Source organism: Somniosus microcephalus, chromosome 19 (genome assembly GCF_052327205.1).
Source record: "Somniosus microcephalus isolate GS21.2 chromosome 19, FLI_Smic_1.0, whole genome shotgun sequence".
In the NCBI taxonomy this organism is placed as follows: domain Eukaryota; kingdom Metazoa; phylum Chordata; class Chondrichthyes; order Squaliformes; family Somniosidae; genus Somniosus; species Somniosus microcephalus.
Window position 1 is genome coordinate 23,973,450 of NC_141005.1, and position 19,233 is coordinate 23,992,682.

At 46.4% G+C, this 19,233-nt stretch overlaps 5 non-coding genes and 1 pseudogene across 5 annotated transcripts; all 6 read right to left on the minus strand.

Annotated features, from left to right (window-relative positions):
• Positions 1-2,231: 2,231 nt before the first annotated feature.
• Positions 2,232-2,352, minus strand: LOC147104158 (5S ribosomal RNA; annotated as a pseudogene).
• Positions 2,353-4,793: 2,441 nt separating this feature from the next.
• On the minus strand, positions 4,794-4,912 carry LOC147104159 (5S ribosomal RNA). The gene has a single exon (XR_015072725.1). It is a non-coding gene; the product is annotated as a 5S ribosomal RNA (ribosomal RNA).
• Positions 4,913-9,876: 4,964 nt separating this feature from the next.
• On the minus strand, positions 9,877-9,995 carry LOC147104160 (5S ribosomal RNA). Its single transcript, XR_015072857.1, has one exon. It is a non-coding gene; the product is annotated as a 5S ribosomal RNA (ribosomal RNA).
• A 2,417-nt stretch (positions 9,996-12,412) lies between these two features.
• Positions 12,413-12,531, minus strand: LOC147104161 (5S ribosomal RNA). Its single transcript, XR_015072503.1, has one exon. It is a non-coding gene; the product is annotated as a 5S ribosomal RNA (ribosomal RNA).
• A 2,425-nt stretch (positions 12,532-14,956) lies between these two features.
• On the minus strand, positions 14,957-15,075 carry LOC147104162 (5S ribosomal RNA). Its single transcript, XR_015072504.1, has one exon. It is a non-coding gene; the product is annotated as a 5S ribosomal RNA (ribosomal RNA).
• Positions 15,076-17,502: 2,427 nt separating this feature from the next.
• On the minus strand, positions 17,503-17,621 carry LOC147104163 (5S ribosomal RNA). Its single transcript, XR_015072505.1, has one exon. It is a non-coding gene; the product is annotated as a 5S ribosomal RNA (ribosomal RNA).
• Between the last annotated feature and the right edge of the window lie 1,612 nt (positions 17,622-19,233).

Here is a 19,233-nt window from a genome sequence, read left to right on the forward strand (position 1 = left end):
CCTTCTATTCAAATATTACATCAAATAAACATGCTCAAACACCAAGTCTTAAGGGCTGTAGCATCTTTCAAACTGGACAAATACCCAGGCCCGCATCAAATCTATCCCACACTCTTAAGAGAAGTAAGACACCAAATAGCACAGGCTCTCACCATCATTTTACAATCCTCTCTGGCTACAGGTGTGGTGCCCGACCACTGGAGGACTGCTAACGTGCTACCGTTCTTTCAAAAGGGAGAGAGGGATAGACCGCATAATTACAGGCCAGTCAGCCTAACCTCGGTGGTGGGAAAATTATTGGAAAAAGTTCTGAGGGACAGGAGAAATCTTCATTTAGAAAGACACGGATTAATCAGGGACAGTCAGCATGGATTTCTTAACGGAAGGTCGTGTCTGACTAACGCAATTCAATTTTTCGAGGAGGTAACAAGGAGGGTCGATGAGGGTAGTGCCTTTGATGTAGTCTATATGGATTTTAGCAAGGCTTTTGATAAGGTCCCGCATGCCAGATTGGTCACGAAAGTAAAAGCCCATGGGATCCAAGGCAAAGTGGCAAGTTGGATCCAAAATTGGCTCAGAGGCAGGAAACAAAGGGTAATGGTCGAAGGGTGTTTTTGTGACCGGAAGGCTGTTTCCAGTGGGGTTCCGCAGGGCTCACAGAATCACAGAAACCCCACAGTGCAGATAGAGGCCATTTCGGCCCATCGAGCCTGCACCGACTCAGTACTGGGCCCTTTGCTTTTTCTGGTATATATCAATGATTTGGATTTGAATGTAGGAAGTATGATTAAGAAGTTTGCAGATGATACAAAAATTGGCCGTGTGGTTAATAATGAAACAGAATGCTGTAGACTGCAGGAAGATATCAATGGACTCGTCTAGTGGGCAGAACAGTGGCAAATGGAATTCAGTTGGAATACACAATAAATGGTAGGACACTGAGAAATGCAGAGGATCAGCGGGACCTTGGAGTGCATGTCCACAGATCCCTGAAGGTAGCAGGACAGGTAGATAAAGTGGTTAAGCAGGCATACGGGATACTTGCCTTTATTAGCCGAGGCGTAGAATATAAGAGCGGGGAGGTTATGCTTCAACTGTATAAAACACTAGTTAGGCCGCAGCTAGAGTGCCGCGTGCAGTTCTGGTCACCACATTACAAGAAGGATGCGATTGCACTAGAGAAGGTGCAGAGGAGATTTCCGAGGATGTTGCCTGGGCTGGGGAATTTTAGTTATGAGGAAAGATTGGATAGGCTGGGGTTGTTTTCTTTGGAACACAGGAGGCTGAGGCGAGACCTAATTGAGGTGTGTAAAATTATGAGGGGCCGAGATAGAGTGGATAGGAAAGACCTATTTCCCTTAGCAGAAGGGTCAATAATAGATTTCAAGTAATTGGTAGGAGGTTTACAGGGAATTTGAGGAGACATTTTTTCACCCAGTGAATGGTGGGGGTCTGGAATGCACTGCCTGAAAGGGTGGTAGAGGCAGAAACCCTCATCACGTTTAAAAAGTACTTGGATATGCACTTGAACTGCCGTAACCTACAAGGCTACGGACCAAGTGCTGTAAAGTGGGATTTGGGTGGATTGCTCTTTGTCGGCTGGCACGGACAAGATGGGCCGAATGGCCTCCTTCTGTGCTGTAAATTTCTATGATTCTGCCTGATCATGTGACATCTGCCCACACGACTTCTACAAATGTTATTACATTGTAGCCAGGATTGTTTAGTTTCCAATTCCGCCCATTTTGAAGCCAGGTCTCCGTTATGGCTACTATTGCATAACCCCATGTGGCAACTTGCGCCTGCAACTCGTCAATCTTATTTGTAACACTCCTCGCATTAACACACATGCATTTCAACAGCATGCTAGTTGGCTTTGCTTTTTTCCTGAATTTAACTGCTGCTCTTTCTACATTCTTCTTTGTTCTGTTGCTGTTTGTCCCTCCGAGTTTTCTATGCACCTTGTCTCTCCTCTCTGCTGCTGTGTCCTGGTGGCCCTCCGCCAGTGTGTGTATTTTGGCTATCTTATTTTCTTCTTCTGCTTATTTCGGCCCTGTGTCTGGAGCCCCTTGCATTTGTGTAGCAGCAGGAGAATGTGCAGCGAAGAAATGGTCAAAGGAAAGCGAGAGAGAGAGAGAGAGAGAGAGAGCAGCAAAAAGGATGTTGATTGATTAAGAGCAGTGTGTGCGCGTGTGTGTGCAAAACGTTGAGCAGCCTGTGGCGGCAGCAAAAGCCTACTGCACCTGGTATTCCCAGGCAGTCTCCCATCCAAGTACTAACCAGGCCTGACTCTGCTTAGCTTCCACGAAATCAGACGAGATCGGGCGCATTCAAACTAGTATGGCCGTAGGCATATGCTAGCTGGCTTTCTCTTTACTTAAAGCTGTCGCCCATTTTTTTCTCTTCTACGCATTCATACAAGTATTCAACACTCAATTTACATTTACAAATTTTACTCCTCCCGCAACCCCCCACCCCCCCTCCACCTCTTCTTGCTGCTCTGCCTCCCACACAAACAAACTACAAGCCCAACCCTTCATTGCCTTCTATTCAAATATTACATCAAATAAACATGCTCAAACACCAAGTCTTAAGGGCTGTAGCATCTTTCAAACTGGACAAATACCCAGGCCCGCATCAAATCTATCCCACACTCTTAAGAGAAGTAAGACACCAAATAGCACAGGCTCTCACCATCATTTTACAATCCTCTCTGGCTACAGGTGTGGTGCCCGACCACTGGAGGACTGCTAACGTGCTACCGCTCTTTCAAAAGGGAGAGAGGGATAGACCGCATAATTACAGGCCAGTCAGCCTAACCTCGGTGGTGGGAAAATTATTGGAAAAAGTTCTGAGGGACAGGAGAAATCTTCATTTAGAAAGACACGGATTAATCAGGGACAGTCAGCATGGATTTCTTAACGGAAGGTCGTGTCTGACTAACGCAATTCAATTTTTCGAGGAGGTAACAAGGAGGGTCGATGAGGGTAGTGCCTTTGATGTAGTCTATATGGATTTTAGCAATGCTTTTGATAAGGTCCCGCATGCCAGATTGGTCACGAAAGTAAAAGCCCATGGGATCCAAGGCAAAGTGGCAAGTTGGATCCAAAATTGGCTCAGAGGCAGGAAACAAAGGGTAATGGTCGAAGGGTGTTTTTGTGACCGGAAGGCTGTTTCCAGTAGGGTTCCGCAAGGCTCACAGAATCACAGAAACCCCACAGTGCAGATAGAGGCCATTTCGGCCCATCGAGCCTGCACCGACTCAGTACTGGGCCCTTTGCTTTTTCTGGTATATATCAATGATTTGGATTTGAATGTAGGAAGTATGATTAAGAAGTTTGCAGATGATACAAAAATTGGCCGTGTGGTTAATAATGAAACAGAATGCTGTAGACTGCAGGAAGATATCAATGGACTCGTCTAGTGGGCAGAACAGTGGCAAATGGAATTCAGTTGGAATACACAATAAATGGTAGGACACTGAGAAATGCAGAGGATCAGCGGGACCTTGGAGTGCATGTCCACAGATCCCTGAAGGTAGCAGGACAGGTAGATAAAGTGGTTAAGCAGGCATACGGGATACTTGCCTTTATTAGCCGAGGCGTAGAATATAAGAGCGGGGAGGTTATGCTTCAACTGTATAAAACACTAGTTAGGCCGCAGCTAGAGTGCCGCGTGCAGTTCTGGTCACCACATTACAAGAAGGATGCGATTGCACTAGAGAAGGTGCAGAGGAGATTTCCGAGGATGTTGCCTGGGCTGGGGAATTTTAGTTATGAGGAAAGATTGGATAGGCTGGGGTTGTTTTCTTTGGAACACAGGAGGCTGAGGCGAGACCTAATTGAGGTGTGTAAAATTATGAGGGGCCGAGATAGAGTGGATAGGAAGGACCTATTTCCCTTAGCAGAAGGGTCAATAATAGATTTCAAGTAATTGGTAGGAGGTTTACAGGGAATTTGAGGAGACATTTTTTCACCCAGTGAATGGTGGGGGTCTGGAATGCACTGCCTGAAAGGGTGGTAGAGGCAGAAACCCTCATCACGTTTAAAAAGTACTTGGATATGCACTTGAACTGCCGTAACCTACAAGGCTACGGACCAAGTGCTGTAAAGTGGGATTTGGGTGGATTGCTCTTTGTCGGCTGGCACGGACAAGATGGGCCGAATGGCCTCCTTCTGTGCTGTAAATTTCTATGATTCTGCCTGATCATGTGACATCTGCCCACACGACTTCTACAAATGTTATTACATTGTAGCCAGGATTGTTTAGTTTCCAATTCCGCCCATTTTGAAGCCAGGTCTCCGTTATGGCTACTATTGCATAACCCCATGTGGCAACTTGCGCCTGCAACTCGTCAATCTTATTTGTAACGCTCCTCGCATTAACACACATGCATTTCAACAGCATGCTAGTTGGCTTTGCTTTTTTCCTGAATTTAACTGCTGCTCTTTCTACATTCTTCTTTGTTCTGTTGCTGTTTGTCCCTCCGAGTTTTCTATGCACCTTGTCTCTCCTCTCTGCTGCTGTGTCCTGGTGGCCCTCCGCCAGTGTGTGTATTTTGGCTATCTTATTTTCTTCTTCTGCTTATTTCGGCCCTGTGTCTGGAGCCCCTTGCATTTGTGTAGCAGCAGGAGAATGTGCAGCGAAGAAATGGTCAAAGGAAAGCGAGAGAGAGAGACAGAGAGAGAGAGAGAGAGAGAGAGAGAGAGAGCAGCAAAAAGGATGTTGATTGATTAAGAGCAGTGTGTGCGCGTGTGTGTGCAAAACGTTGAGCAGCCTGTGGCGGCAGCAAAAGCCTACTGCACCTGGTATTCCCAGGCAGTCTCCCATCCAAGTACTAACCAGGCCTGACTCTGCTTAGCTTCCGAGATCAGACGAGATCGGGCGCATTCAGACTAGTATGGCCGTAGGCATATGCTGGCTGGCTTTCTCTTTACTTAAAGCTGTCGCCCATTTTTTTCTCTTCTACGCATTCATACAAGTATTCAACACTCAATTTACATTTACAAATTTTACTCCTCCCGCAACCCCCCACCCCCCCTCCACCTCTTCTTGCTGCTCTGCCTCCCACACAAACAAACTACAAGCCCAACCCTTCATTGCCTTCTATTCAAATATTACATCAAATAAACATGCTCAAACACCAAGTCTTAAGGGCTGTAGCATCTTTCAAACTGGACAAATACCCAGGCCCGCATCAAATCTATCCCACACTCTTAAGAGAAGTAAGACACCAAATAGCACAGGCTCTCACCATCATTTTACAATCCTCTCTGGCTACAGGTGTGGTGCCCGACCACTGGAGGACTGCTAACGTGCTACCGCTCTTTCAAAAGGGAGAGAGGGATAGACCGCATAATTACAGGCCAGTCAGCCTAACCTCGGTGGTGGGAAAATTATTGGAAAAAGTTCTGAGGGACAGGAGAAATCTTCATTTAGAAAGACACGGATTAATCAGGGACAGTCAGCATGGATTTCTTAACGGAAGGTCGTGTCTGACTAACGCAATTCAATTTTTCGAGGAGGTAACAAGGAGGGTCGATGAGGGTAGTGCCTTTGATGTAGTCTATATGGATTTTAGCAAGGCTTTTGATAAGGTCCCGCATGCCAGATTGGTCACGAAAGTAAAAGCCCATGGGATCCAAGGCAAAGTGGCAAGTTGGATCCAAAATTGGCTCAGAGGCAGGAAACAAAGGGTAATGGTCGAAGGGTGTTTTTGTGACCGGAAGGCTGTTTCCAGTGGGGTTCCGCAGGGCTCACAGAATCACAGAAACCCCACAGTGCAGATAGAGGCCATTTCGGCCCATCGAGCCTGCACCGACTCAGTACTGGGCCCTTTGCTTTTTCTGGTATATATCAATGATTTGGATTTGAATGTAGGAAGTATGATTAAGAAGTTTGCAGATGATACAAAAATTGGCCGTGTGGTTAATAATGAAACAGAATGCTGTAGACTGCAGGAAGATATCAATGGACTCGTCTAGTGGGCAGAACAGTGGCAAATGGAATTCAGTTGGAATACACAATAAATGGTAGGACACTGAGAAATGCAGAGGATCAGCGGGACCTTGGAGTGCATGTCCACAGATCCCTGAAGGTAGCAGGACAGGTAGATAAAGTGGTTAAGCAGGCATACGGGATACTTGCCTTTATTAGCCGAGGCGTAGAATATAAGAGCGGGGAGGTTATGCTTCAACTGTATAAAACACTAGTTAGGCCGCAGCTAGAGTGCCGCGTGCAGTTCTGGTCACCACATTACAAGAAGGATGCGATTGCACTAGAGAAGGTGCAGAGGAGATTTCCGAGGATGTTGCCTGGGCTGGGGAATTTTAGTTATGAGGAAAGATTGGATAGGCTGGGGTTGTTTTCTTTGGAACACAGGAGGCTGAGGCGAGACCTAATTGAGGTGTGTAAAATTATGAGGGGCCGAGATAGAGTGGATAGGAAGGACCTATTTCCCTTAGCAGAAGGGTCAATAATAGATTTCAAGTAATTGGTAGGAGGTTTACAGGGAATTTGAGGAGACATTTTTTCACCCAGTGAATGGTGGGGGTCTGGAATGCACTGCCTGAAAGGGTGGTAGAGGCAGAAACCCTCATCACGTTTAAAAAGTACTTGGATATGCACTTGAACTGCCGTAACCTACAAGGCTACGGACCAAGTGCTGTAAAGTGGGATTTGGGTGGATTGCTCTTTGTCGGCTGGCACGGACAAGATGGGCCGAATGGCCTCCTTCTGTGCTGTAAATTTCTATGATTCTGCCTGATCATGTGACATCTGCCCACACGACTTCTACAAATGTTATTACATTGTAGCCAGGATTGTTTAGTTTCCAATTCCGCCCATTTTGAAGCCAGGTCTCCGTTATGGCTACTATTGCATAACCCCATGTGGCAACTTGCGCCTGCAACTCGTCAATCTTATTTGTAACGCTCCTCGCATTAACACACATGCATTTCAACAGCATGCTAGTTGGCTTTGCTTTTTTCCTGAATTTAACTGCTGCTCTTTCTACATTCTTCTTTGTTCTGTTGCTGTTTGTCCCTCCGAGTTTTCTATGCACCTTGTCTCTCCTCTCTGCTGCTGTGTCCTGGTGGCCCTCCGCCAGTGTGTGTATTTTGGCTATCTTATTTTCTTCTTCTGCTTATTTCGGCCCTGTGTCTGGAGCCCCTTGCATTTGCGTAGCAGCAGGAGAATGTGCAGCGAAGAAATGGTCAAAGGAAAGCGAGAGAGAGAGACAGAGAGAGAGAGAGAGAGCAGCAAAAAGGATGTTGATTGATTAAGAGCAGTGTGTGCGCGTGTGTGTGCAAAACGTTGAGCAGCCTGTGGCGGCAGCAAAAGCCTACTGCACCTGGTATTCCCAGGCAGTCTCCCATCCAAGTACTAACCAGGCCTGACTCTGCTTAGCTTCCAGAGATCAGACGAATTCAGACTAGTATGGCCGTAGGCATATGCTAGCTGGCTTTCTCTTTACTTAAAGCTGTCGCCCATTTTTTTCTCTTCTACGCATTCATACAAGTATTCAACACTCAATTTACATTTACAAATTTTACTCCTCCCGCAACCCCCCACCCCCCCTCCACCTCTTCTTGCTGCTCTGCCTCCCACACAAACAAACTACAAGCCCAACCCTTCATTGCCTTCTATTCAAATATTACATCAAATAAACATGCTCAAACACCAAGTCTTAAGGGCTGTAGCATCTTTCAAACTGGACAAATACCCAGGCCCGCATCAAATCTATCCCACACTCTTAAGAGAAGTAAGACACCAAATAGCACAGGCTCTCATCATCATTTTACAATCCTCTCTGGCTACAGGTGTGGTGCCCGACCACTGGAGGACTGCTAACGTGCTACCGTTCTTTCAAAAGGGAGAGAGGGATAGACCGCATAATTACAGGCCAGTCAGCCTAACCTCGGTGGTGGGAAAATTATTGGAAAAAGTTCTGAGGGACAGGAGAAATCTTCATTTAGAAAGACACGGATTAATCAGGGACAGTCAGCATGGATTTCTTAACGGAAGGTCGTGTCTGACTAACGCAATTCAATTTTTCGAGGAGGTAACAAGGAGGGTCGATGAGGGTAGTGCCTTTGATGTAGTCTATATGGATTTTAGCAAGGCCTTTGATAAGGTCCCGCATGCCAGATTGGTCACGAAAGTAAAAGCCCATGGGATCCAAGGCAAAGTGGCAAGTTGGATCCAAAATTGGCTCAGAGGCAGGAAACAAAGGGTAATGGTCGAAGGGTGTTTTTGTGACCGGAAGGCTGTTTCCAGTGGGGTTCCGCAGGGCTCACAGAATCACAGAAACCCCACAGTGCAGATAGAGGCCATTTCGGCCCATCGAGCCTGCACCGACTCAGTACTGGGCCCTTTGCTTTTTCTGGTATATATCAATGATTTGGATTTGAATGTAGGAAGTATGATTAAGAAGTTTGCAGATGATACAAAAATTGGCCGTGTGGTTAATAATGAAACAGAATGCTGTAGACTGCAGGAAGATATCAATGGACTCGTCTAGTGGGCAGAACAGTGGCAAATGGAATTCAGTTGGAATACACAATAAATGGTAGGACACTGAGAAATGCAGAGGATCAGCGGGACCTTGGAGTGCATGTCCACAGATCCCTGAAGGTAGCAGGACAGGTAGATAAAGTGGTTAAGCAGGCATACGGGATACTTGCCTTTATTAGCCGAGGCGTAGAATATAAGAGCGGGGAGGTTATGCTTCAACTGTATAAAACACTAGTTAGGCCGCAGCTAGAGTGCCGCGTGCAGTTCTGGTCACCACATTACAAGAAGGATGCGATTGCACTAGAGAAGGTGCAGAGGAGATTTCCGAGGATGTTGCCTGGGCTGGGGAATTTTAGTTATGAGGAAAGATTGGATAGGCTGGGGTTGTTTTCTTTGGAACACAGGAGGCTGAGGCGAGACCTAATTGAGGTGTGTAAAATTATGAGGGGCCGAGATAGAGTGGATAGGAAGGACCTATTTCCCTTAGCAGAAGGGTCAATAATAGATTTCAAGTAATTGGTAGGAGGTTTACAGGGAATTTGAGGAGACATTTTTTCACCCAGTGAATGGTGGGGGTCTGGAATGCACTGCCTGAAAGGGTGGTAGAGGCAGAAACCCTCATCACGTTTAAAAAGTACTTGGATATGCACTTGAACTGCCGTAACCTACAAGGCTACGGACCAAGTGCTGTAAAGTGGGATTTGGGTGGATTGCTCTTTGTCGGCTGGCACGGACAAGATGGGCCGAATGGCCTCCTTCTGTGCTGTAAATTTCTATGATTCTGCCTGATCATGTGACATCTGCCCACACGACTTCTACAAATGTTATTACATTGTAGCCAGGATTGTTTAGTTTCCAATTCCGCCCATTTTGAAGCCAGGTCTCCGTTATAGCTACTATTGCATAACCCCATGTGGCAACTTGCGCCTGCAACTCGTCAATCTTATTTGTAACGCTCCTCGCATTAACACACATGCATTTCAACAGCATGCTAGTTGGCTTTGCTTTTTTCCTGAATTTAACTGCTGCTCTTTCTACATTCTTCTTTGTTCTGTTGCTGTTTGTCCCTCCGAGTTTTCTATGCACCTTGTCTCTCCTCTCTGCTGCTGTGTCCTGGTGGCCCTCCGCCAGTGTGTGTATTTTGGCTATCTTATTTTCTTCTTCTGCTTATTTCGGCCCTGTGTCTGGAGCCCCTTGCATTTGTGTAGCAGCAGGAGAATGTGCAGCGAAGAAATGGTCAAAGGAAAGCGAGAGAGAGAGACAGAGACAGAGAGAGAGAGCAGCAAAAAGGATGTTGATTGATTAAGAGCAGTGTGTGCGCGTGTGTGTGCAAAACGTTGAGCAGCCTGTGGCGGCAGCAAAAGCCTACTGCACCCGGTATTCCCAGGCAGTCTCCCATCCAAGTACTAACCAGGCCTGACTCTGCTTAGCTTCCGAGATCAGACGAGATCGGGCGTATTCAGACTAGTATGGCCGTAGGCATATGCTAGCTGGCTTTCTCTTTACTTAAAGCTGTCGCCCATTTTTTTCTCTTCTACGCATTCATACAAGTATTCAACACTCAATTTACATTTGCAAATTTTACTCCTCCCGCAACCCCCCACCCCCCCTCCACCTCTTCTTGCTGCTCTGCCTCCCACACAAACAAACTACAAGCCCAACCCTTCATTGCCTTCTATTCAAATATTACATCAAATAAACATGCTCAAACACCAAGTCTTAAGGGCTGTAGCATCTTTCAAACTGGACAAATACCCAGGCCCGCATCAAATCTATCCCACACTCTTAAGAGAAGTAAGACACCAAATAGCACAGGCTCTCACCATCATTTTACAATCCTCTCTGGCTACAGGTGTGGTGCCCGACCACTGGAGGACTGCTAACGTGCTACCGTTCTTTCAAAAGGGAGAGAGGGATAGACCGCATAATTACAGGCCAGTCAGCCTAACCTCGGTGGTGGGAAAATTATTGGAAAAAGTTCTGAGGGACAGGAGAAATCTTCATTTAGAAAGACACGGATTAATCAGGGACAGTCAGCATGGATTTCTTAACGGAAGGTCGTGTCTGACTAACGCAATTCAATTTTTCGAGGAGGTAACAAGGAGGGTCGATGAGGGTAGTGCCTTTGATGTAGTCTATATGGATTTTAGCAAGGCTTTTGATAAGGTCCCGCATGCCAGATTGGTCACGAAAGTAAAAGCCCATGGGATCCAAGGCAAAGTGGCAAGTTGGATCCAAAATTGGCTCAGAGGCAGGAAACAAAGGGTAATGGTCGAAGGGTGTTTTTGTGACCGGAAGGCTGTTTCCAGTGGGGTTCCGCAGGGCTCACAGAATCACAGAAACCCCACAGTGCAGATAGAGGCCATTTCGGCCCATCGAGCCTGCACCGACTCAGTACTGGGCCCTTTGCTTTTTCTGGTATATATCAATGATTTGGATTTGAATGTAGGAAGTATGATTAAGAAGTTTGCAGATGATACAAAAATTGGCCGTGTGGTTAATAATGAAACAGAATGCTGTAGACTGCAGGAAGATATCAATGGACTCGTCTAGTGGGCAGAACAGTGGCAAATGGAATTCAGTTGGAATACACAATAAATGGTAGGACACTGAGAAATGCAGAGGATCAGCGGGACCTTGGAGTGCATGTCCACAGATCCCTGAAGGTAGCAGGACAGGTAGATAAAGTGGTTAAGCAGGCATACGGGATACTTGCCTTTATTAGCCGAGGCGTAGAATATAAGAGCGGGGAGGTTATGCTTCAACTGTATAAAACACTAGTTAGGCCGCAGCTAGAGTGCCGCGTGCAGTTCTGGTCACCACATTACAAGAAGGATGCGATTGCACTAGAGAAGGTGCAGAGGAGATTTCCGAGGATGTTGCCTGGGCTGGGGAATTTTAGTTATGAGGAAAGATTGGATAGGCTGGGGTTGTTTTCTTTGGAACACAGGAGGCTGAGGCGAGACCTAATTGAGGTGTGTAAAATTATGAGGGGCCGAGATAGAGTGGATAGGAAGGACCTATTTCCCTTAGCAGAAGGGTCAATAATAGATTTCAAGTAATTGGTAGGAGGTTTACAGGGAATTTGAGGAGACATTTTTTCACCCAGTGAATGGTGGGGGTCTGGAATGCACTGCCTGAAAGGGTGGTAGAGGCAGAAACCCTCATCACGTTTAAAAAGTACTTGGATATGCACTTGAACTGCCGTAACCTACAAGGCTACGGACCAAGTGCTGTAAAGTGGGATTTGGGTGGATTGCTCTTTGTCGGCTGGCACGGACAAGATGGGCCGAATGGCCTCCTTCTGTGCTGTAAATTTCTATGATTCTGCCTGATCATGTGACATCTGCCCACACGACTTCTACAAATGTTATTACATTGTAGCCAGGATTGTTTAGTTTCCAATTCCGCCCATTTTGAAGCCAGGTCTCCGTTATAGCTACTATTGCATAACCCCATGTGGCAACTTGCGCCTGCAACTCGTCAATCTTATTTGTAACACTCCTCGCATTAACACACATGCATTTCAACAGCATGCTAGTTGGCTTTGCTTTTTTCCTGAATTTAACTGCTGCTCTTTCTACATTATTCTTTGTTCTGTTGCTGTTTGTCCCTCCGAGTTTTCTATGCACCTTGTCTCTCCTCTCTGCTGCTGTGTCCTGGTGGCCCTCCGCCAGTGTGTGTATTTTGGCTATCTTATTTTCTTCTTCTGCTTATTTCGGCCCTGTGTCTGGAGCCCCTTGCATTTGTGTAGCAGCAGGAGAATGTGCAGCGAAGAAATGGTCAAAGGAAAGCGAGAGAGAGAGAGAGAGAGAGCAGCAAAAAGGATGTTGATTGATTAAGAGCAGTGTGTGCGCGTGTGTGTGCAAAACGTTGAGCAGCCTGTGGCGGCAGCAAAAGCCTACTGCACCTGGTGTTCCCAGGCGGTCTCCCATCCAAGTACTAACCAGGCCTGACTCTGCTTAGCTTCCGAGATCAGACGAGATCGGGCGTATTCAGACTAGTATGGCCGTAGGCATATACTGGCTGGCTTTCTCTTTACTTAAAGCTGTCGCCCATTTTTTTCTCTTCTTCTACACATTCATACAAGTATTCAACACTCAATTTACATTTACAAGTTTTACTCCTCCCGCAACCCCCCCACCCCCCCTCCACCTCTTCTTGCTGCTCTGCCTCCCACACAAACAAACTACAAGCCCAACCCTTCATTGCCTTCTATTCAAATATTACATCAAATAAACATGCTCAAACACCAAGTCTTAAGGGCTGTAGCATCTTTCAAACTGGACAAATACCCAGGCCCGCATCAAATCTATCCCACACTCTTAAGAGAAGTAAGACACCAAATAGCACAGGCTCTCACCATCATTTTACAATCCTCTCTGGCTACAGGTGTGGTGCCCGACCACTGGAGGACTGCTAACGTGCTACCGTTCTTTCAAAAGGGAGAGAGGGATAGACCGCATAATTACAGGCCAGTCAGCCTAACCTCGGTGGTGGGAAAATTATTGGAAAAAGTTCTGAGGGACAGGAGAAATCTTCATTTAGAAAGACACGGATTAATCAGGGACAGTCAGCATGGATTTCTTAACGGAAGGTCGTGTCTGACTAACGCAATTCAATTTTTCGAGGAGGTAACAAGGAGGGTCGATGAGGGTAGTGCCTTTGATGTAGTCTATATGGATTTTAGCAAGGCTTTTGATAAGGTCCCGCATGCCAGATTGGTCACGAAAGTAAAAGCCCATGGGATCCAAGGCAAAGTGGCAAGTTGGATCCAAAATTGGCTCAGAGGCAGGAAACAAAGGGTAATGGTCGAAGGGTGTTTTTGTGACCGGAAGGCTGTTTCCAGTGGGGTTCCGCAGGGCTCACAGAATCACAGAAACCCCACAGTGCAGATAGAGGCCATTTCGGCCCATCGAGCCTGCACCGACTCAGTACTGGGCCCTTTGCTTTTTCTGGTATATATCAATGATTTGGATTTGAATGTAGGAAGTATGATTAAGAAGTTTGCAGATGATACAAAAATTGGCCGTGTGGTTAATAATGAAACAGAATGCTGTAGACTGCAGGAAGATATCAATGGACTCGTCTAGTGGGCAGAACAGTGGCAAATGGAATTCAGTTGGAATACACAATAAATGGTAGGACACTGAGAAATGCAGAGGATCAGCGGGACCTTGGAGTGCATGTCCACAGATCCCTGAAGGTAGCAGGACAGGTAGATAAAGTGGTTAAGCAGGCATACGGGATACTTGCCTTTATTAGCCGAGGCGTAGAATATAAGAGCGGGGAGGTTATGCTTCAACTGTATAAAACACTAGTTAGGCCGCAGCTAGAGTGCCGCGTGCAGTTCTGGTCACCACATTACAAGAAGGATGCGATTGCACTAGAGAAGGTGCAGAGGAGATTTCCGAGGATGTTGCCTGGGCTGGGGAATTTTAGTTATGAGGAAAGATTGGATAGGCTGGGGTTGTTTTCTTTGGAACACAGGAGGCTGAGGCGAGACCTAATTGAGGTGTGTAAAATTATGAGGGGCCGAGATAGAGTGGATAGGAAGGACCTATTTCCCTTAGCAGAAGGGTCAATAATAGATTTCAAGTAATTGGTAGGAGGTTTACAGGGAATTTGAGGAGACATTTTTTCACCCAGTGAATGGTGGGGGTCTGGAATGCACTGCCTGAAAGGGTGGTAGAGGCAGAAACCCTCATCACGTTTAAAAAGTACTTGGATATGCACTTGAACTGCCGTAACCTACAAGGCTACGGACCAAGTGCTGTAAAGTGGGATTTGGGTGGATTGCTCTTTGTCGGCTGGCACGGACAAGATGGGCCGAATGGCCTCCTTCTGTGCTGTAAATTTCTATGATTCTGCCTGATCATGTGACATCTGCCCACACGACTTCTACAAATGTTATTACATTGTAGCCAGGATTGTTTAGTTTCCAATTCCGCCCATTTTGAAGCCAGGTCTCCGTTATAGCTACTATTGCATAACCCCATGTGGCAACTTGCGCCTGCAACTCGTCAATCTTATTTGTAACACTCCTCGCATTAACACACATGCATTTCAACAGCATGCTAGTTGGCTTTGCTTTTTTCCTGAATTTAACTGCTGCTCTTTCCACATTATTCTTTGTTCTGTTGCTGTTTGTCCCTCCGAGTTTTCTATGCACCTTGTCTCTCCTCTCTGCTGCTGTGTCCTGGTGGCCCTCCGCCAGTGTGTGTATTTTGGCTATCTTATTTTCTTCTTCTGCTTATTTCGGCCCTGTGTCTGGAGCCCCTTGCATTTGTGTAGCAGCAGGAGAATGTGCAGCGAAGAAATGGTCAAAGGAAAGCGAGAGAGAGAGAGAGAGAGAGAGAGCAGCAAAAAGGATGTTGATTGATTAAGAGCAGTGTGTGCGCGTGTGTGTGCAAAACGTTGAGCAGCCTGTGGCGGCAGCAAAAGCCTACTGCACCTGGTGTTCCCAGGCGGTCTCCCATCCAAGTACTAACCAGGCCTGACTCTGCTTAGCTTCCGAGATCAGACGAGATCGGGCGTATTCAGACTAGTATGGCCGTAGGCATATACTGGCTGGCTTTCTCTTTACTTAAAGCTGTCGCCCATTTTTTTCTCTTCTTCTACACATTCATACAAGTATTCAACACTCAATTTACATTTACAAGTTTTACTCCTCCCGCAACCCCCCCACCCCCCCTCCACCTCTTCTTGCTGCTCTGCCTCCCACACAAACAAACTACAAGCCCAACCCTTCATTGCCTTCTATTCAAATATTACATCAAATAAACATGCTCAAACACCAAGTCTTAAGGGCTGTAGCATCTTTCAAACTGGACAAATACCCAGGCCCGCATCAAATCTATCCCACACTCTTAAGAGAAGTAAGACACCAAATAGCACAGGCTCTCACCATCATTTTACAATCCTCTCTGGCTACAGGTGTGGTGCCCGACCACTGGAGGACTGCTAACGTGCTACCGTTCTTTCAAAAGGGAGAGAGGGATAGACCGCATAATTACAGGCCAGTCAGCCTAACCTCGGTGGTGGGAAAATTATTGGAAAAAGTTCTGAGGGACAGGAGAAATCTTCATTTAGAAAGACACGGATTAATCAGGGACAGTCAGCATGGATTTCTTAACGGAAGGTCGTGTCTGACTAACGCAATTCAATTTTTCGAGGAGGTAACAAGGAGGGTCGATGAGGGTAGTGCCTTTGATGTAGTCTATATGGATTTTAGCAAGGCTTTTGATAAGGTCCCGCATGCCAGATTGGTCACGAAAGTAAAAGCCCATGGGATCCAAGGCAAAGTGGCAAGTTGGATCCAAAATTGGCTCAGAGGCAGGAAACAAAGGGTAATGGTCGAAGGGTGTTTTTGTGACCGGAAGGCTGTTTCCAGTGGGGTTCCGCAGGGCTCACAGAATCACAGAAACCCCACAGTGCAGATAGAGGCCATTTCGGCCCATCGAGCCTGCACCGACTCAGTACTGGGCCCTTTGCTTTTTCTGGTATATATCAATGATTTGGATTTGAATGTAGGAAGTATGATTAAGAAGTTTGCAGATGATACAAAAATTGGCCGTGTGGTTAATAATGAAACAGAATGCTGTAGACTGCAGGAAGATATCAATGGACTCGTCTAGTGGGCAGAACAGTGGCAAATGGAATTCAGTTGGAATACACAATAAATGGTAGGACACTGAGAAATGCAGAGGATCAGCGGGACCTTGGAGTGCATGTCCACAGATCCCTGAAGGTAGCAGGACAGGTAGATAAAGTGGTTAAGCAGGCATACGGGATACTTGCCTTTATTAGCCGAGGCGTAGAATATAAGAGCGGGGAGGTTATGCTTCAACTGTATAAAACACTAGTTAGGCCGCAGCTAGAGTGCCGCGTGCAGTTCTGGTCACCACATTACAAGAAGGATGCGATTGCACTAGAGAAGGTGCAGAGGAGATTTCCGAGGATGTTGCCTGGGCTGGGGAATTTTAGTTATGAGGAAAGATTGGATAGGCTGGGGTTGTTTTCTTTGGAACACAGGAGGCTGAGGCGAGACCTAATTGAGGTGTGTAAAATTATGAGGGGCCGAGATAGAGTGGATAGGAAGGACCTATTTCCCTTAGCAGAAGGGTCAATAATAGATTTCAAGTAATTGGTAGGAGGTTTACAGGGAATTTGAGGAGACATTTTTTCACCCAGTGAATGGTGGGGGTCTGGAATGCACTGCCTGAAAGGGTGGTAGAGGCAGAAACCCTCATCACGTTTAAAAAGTACTTGGATATGCACTTGAACTGCCGTAACCTACAAGGCTACGGACCAAGTGCTGTAAAGTGGGATTTGGGTGGATTGCTCTTTGTCGGCTGGCACGGACAAGATGGGCCGAATGGCCTCCTTCTGTGCTGTAAATTTCTATGATTCTGCCTGATCATGTGACATCTGCCCACACGACTTCTACAAATGTTATTACATTGTAGCCAGGATTGTTTAGTTTCCAATTCCGCCCATTTTGAAGCCAGGTCTCCGTTATAGCTACTATTGCATAACCCCATGTGGCAACTTGCGCCTGCAACTCGTCAATCTTATTTGTAACACTCCTCGCATTAACACACATGCATTTCAACAGCATGCTAGTTGGCTTTGCTTTTTTCCTGAATTTAACTGCTGCTCTTTCCACATTATTCTTTGTTCTGTTGCTGTTTGTCCCTCCGAGTTTTCTATGCACCTTGTCTCTCCTCTCTGCTGCTGTGTCCTGGTGGCCCTCCGCCAGTGTGTGTATTTTGGCTATCTTATTTTCTTCTTCTGCTTATTTCGGCCCTGTGTCTGGAGCCCCTTGCATTTGTGTAGCAGCAGGAGAATGTGCAGCGAAGAAATGGTCAAAGGAAAGCGAGAGAGAGAGAGAGAGAGAGAGAGAGCAGCAAAAAGGATGTTGATTGATTAAGAGCAGTGTGTGCGCGTGTGTGTGCAAAACGTTGAGCAGCCTGTGGCGGCAGCAAAAGCCTACTGCACCTGGTGTTCCCAGGCGGTCTCCCATCCAAGTACTAACCAGGCCTGACTCTGCTTAGCTTCCGAGATCAGACGAGATCGGGCGTATTCAGACTAGTATGGCCGTAGGCATATGCTGGCTGGCTTTCTCTTTACTTAAAGCTGTCGCCCATTTTTTTCTCTTCTTCTACACATTCATACAAGTATTCAACACTCAATTTACATTTACAAGTTTTACTCCTCCCGCAACCCCCCCACCCCCCCTCCACCTCTTCTTGCTGCTCTGCCTCCCACACAAACAAACTACAAGCCCAACCCTTCATTGCCTTCTATTCAAATATTACATCAAATAAACATGCTCAAACACCAAGTCTTAAGGGCTGTAGCATCTTTCAAACTGGACAAATACCCAGGCCCGCATCAAATCTATCCCACACTCTTAAGAGAAGTAAGACACCAAATAGCACAGGCTCTCACCATCATTTTACAATCCTCTCTGGCTACAGGTGTGGTGCCCGACCACTGGAGGACTGCTAACGTGCTACCGTTCTTTCAAAAGGGAGAGAGGGATAGACCGCATAATTACAGGCCAGTCAGCCTAACCTCGGTGGTGGGAAAATTATTGGAAAAAGTTCTGAGGGACAGGAGAAATCTTCATTTAGAAAGACACGGATTAATCAGGGACAGTCAGCATGGATTTCTTAACGGAAGGTCGTGTCTGACTAACGCAATTCAATTTTTCGAGGAGGTAACAAGGAGGGTCGATGAGGGTAGTGCCTTTGATGTAGTCTATATGGATTTTAGCAAGGCTTTTGATAAGGTCCCGCATGCCAGATTGGTCACGAAAGTAAAAGCCCATGGGATCCAAGGCAAAGTGGCAAGTTGGATCCAAAATTGGCTCAGAGGCAGGAAACAAAGGGTAATGGTCGAAGGGTGTTTTTGTGACCGGAAGGCTGTTTCCAGTGGGGTTCCGCAGGGCTCACAGAATCACAGAAACCCCACAGTGCAGATAGAGGCCATTTCGGCCCATCGAGCCTGCACCGACTCAGTACTGGGCCCTTTGCTTTTTCTGGTATATATCAATGATTTGGATTTGAATGTAGGAAGTATGATTAAGAAGTTTGCAGATGATACAAAAATTGGCCGTGTGGTTAATAATGAAACAGAATGCTGTAGACTGCAGGAAGATATCAATGGACTCGTCTAGTGGGCAGAACAGTGGCAAATGGAATTCAGTTGGAATACACAATAAATGGTAGGACACTGAGAAATGCAGAGGATCAGCGGGACCTTGGAGTGCATGTCCACAGATCCCTGAAGGTAGCAGGACAGGTAGATAAAGTGGTTAAGCAGGCATACGGGATACTTGCCTTTATTAGCCGAGGCGTAGAATATAAGAGCGGGGAGGTTATGCTTCAACTGTATAAAACACTAGTTAGGCCGCAGCTAGAGTGCCGCGTGCAGTTCTGGTCACCACATTACAAGAAGGATGCGATTGCACTAGAGAAGGTGCAGAGGAGATTTCCGAGGATGTTGCCTGGGCTGGGGAATTTTAGTTATGAGGAAAGATTGGATAGGCTGGGGTTGTTTTCTTTGGAACACAGGAGGCTGAGGCGAGACCTAATTGAGGTGTGTAAAATTATGAGGGGCCGAGATAGAGTGGATAGGAAGGACCTATTTCCCTTAGCAGAAGGGTCAATAATAGATTTCAAGTAATTGGTAGGAGGTTTACAGGGAATTTGA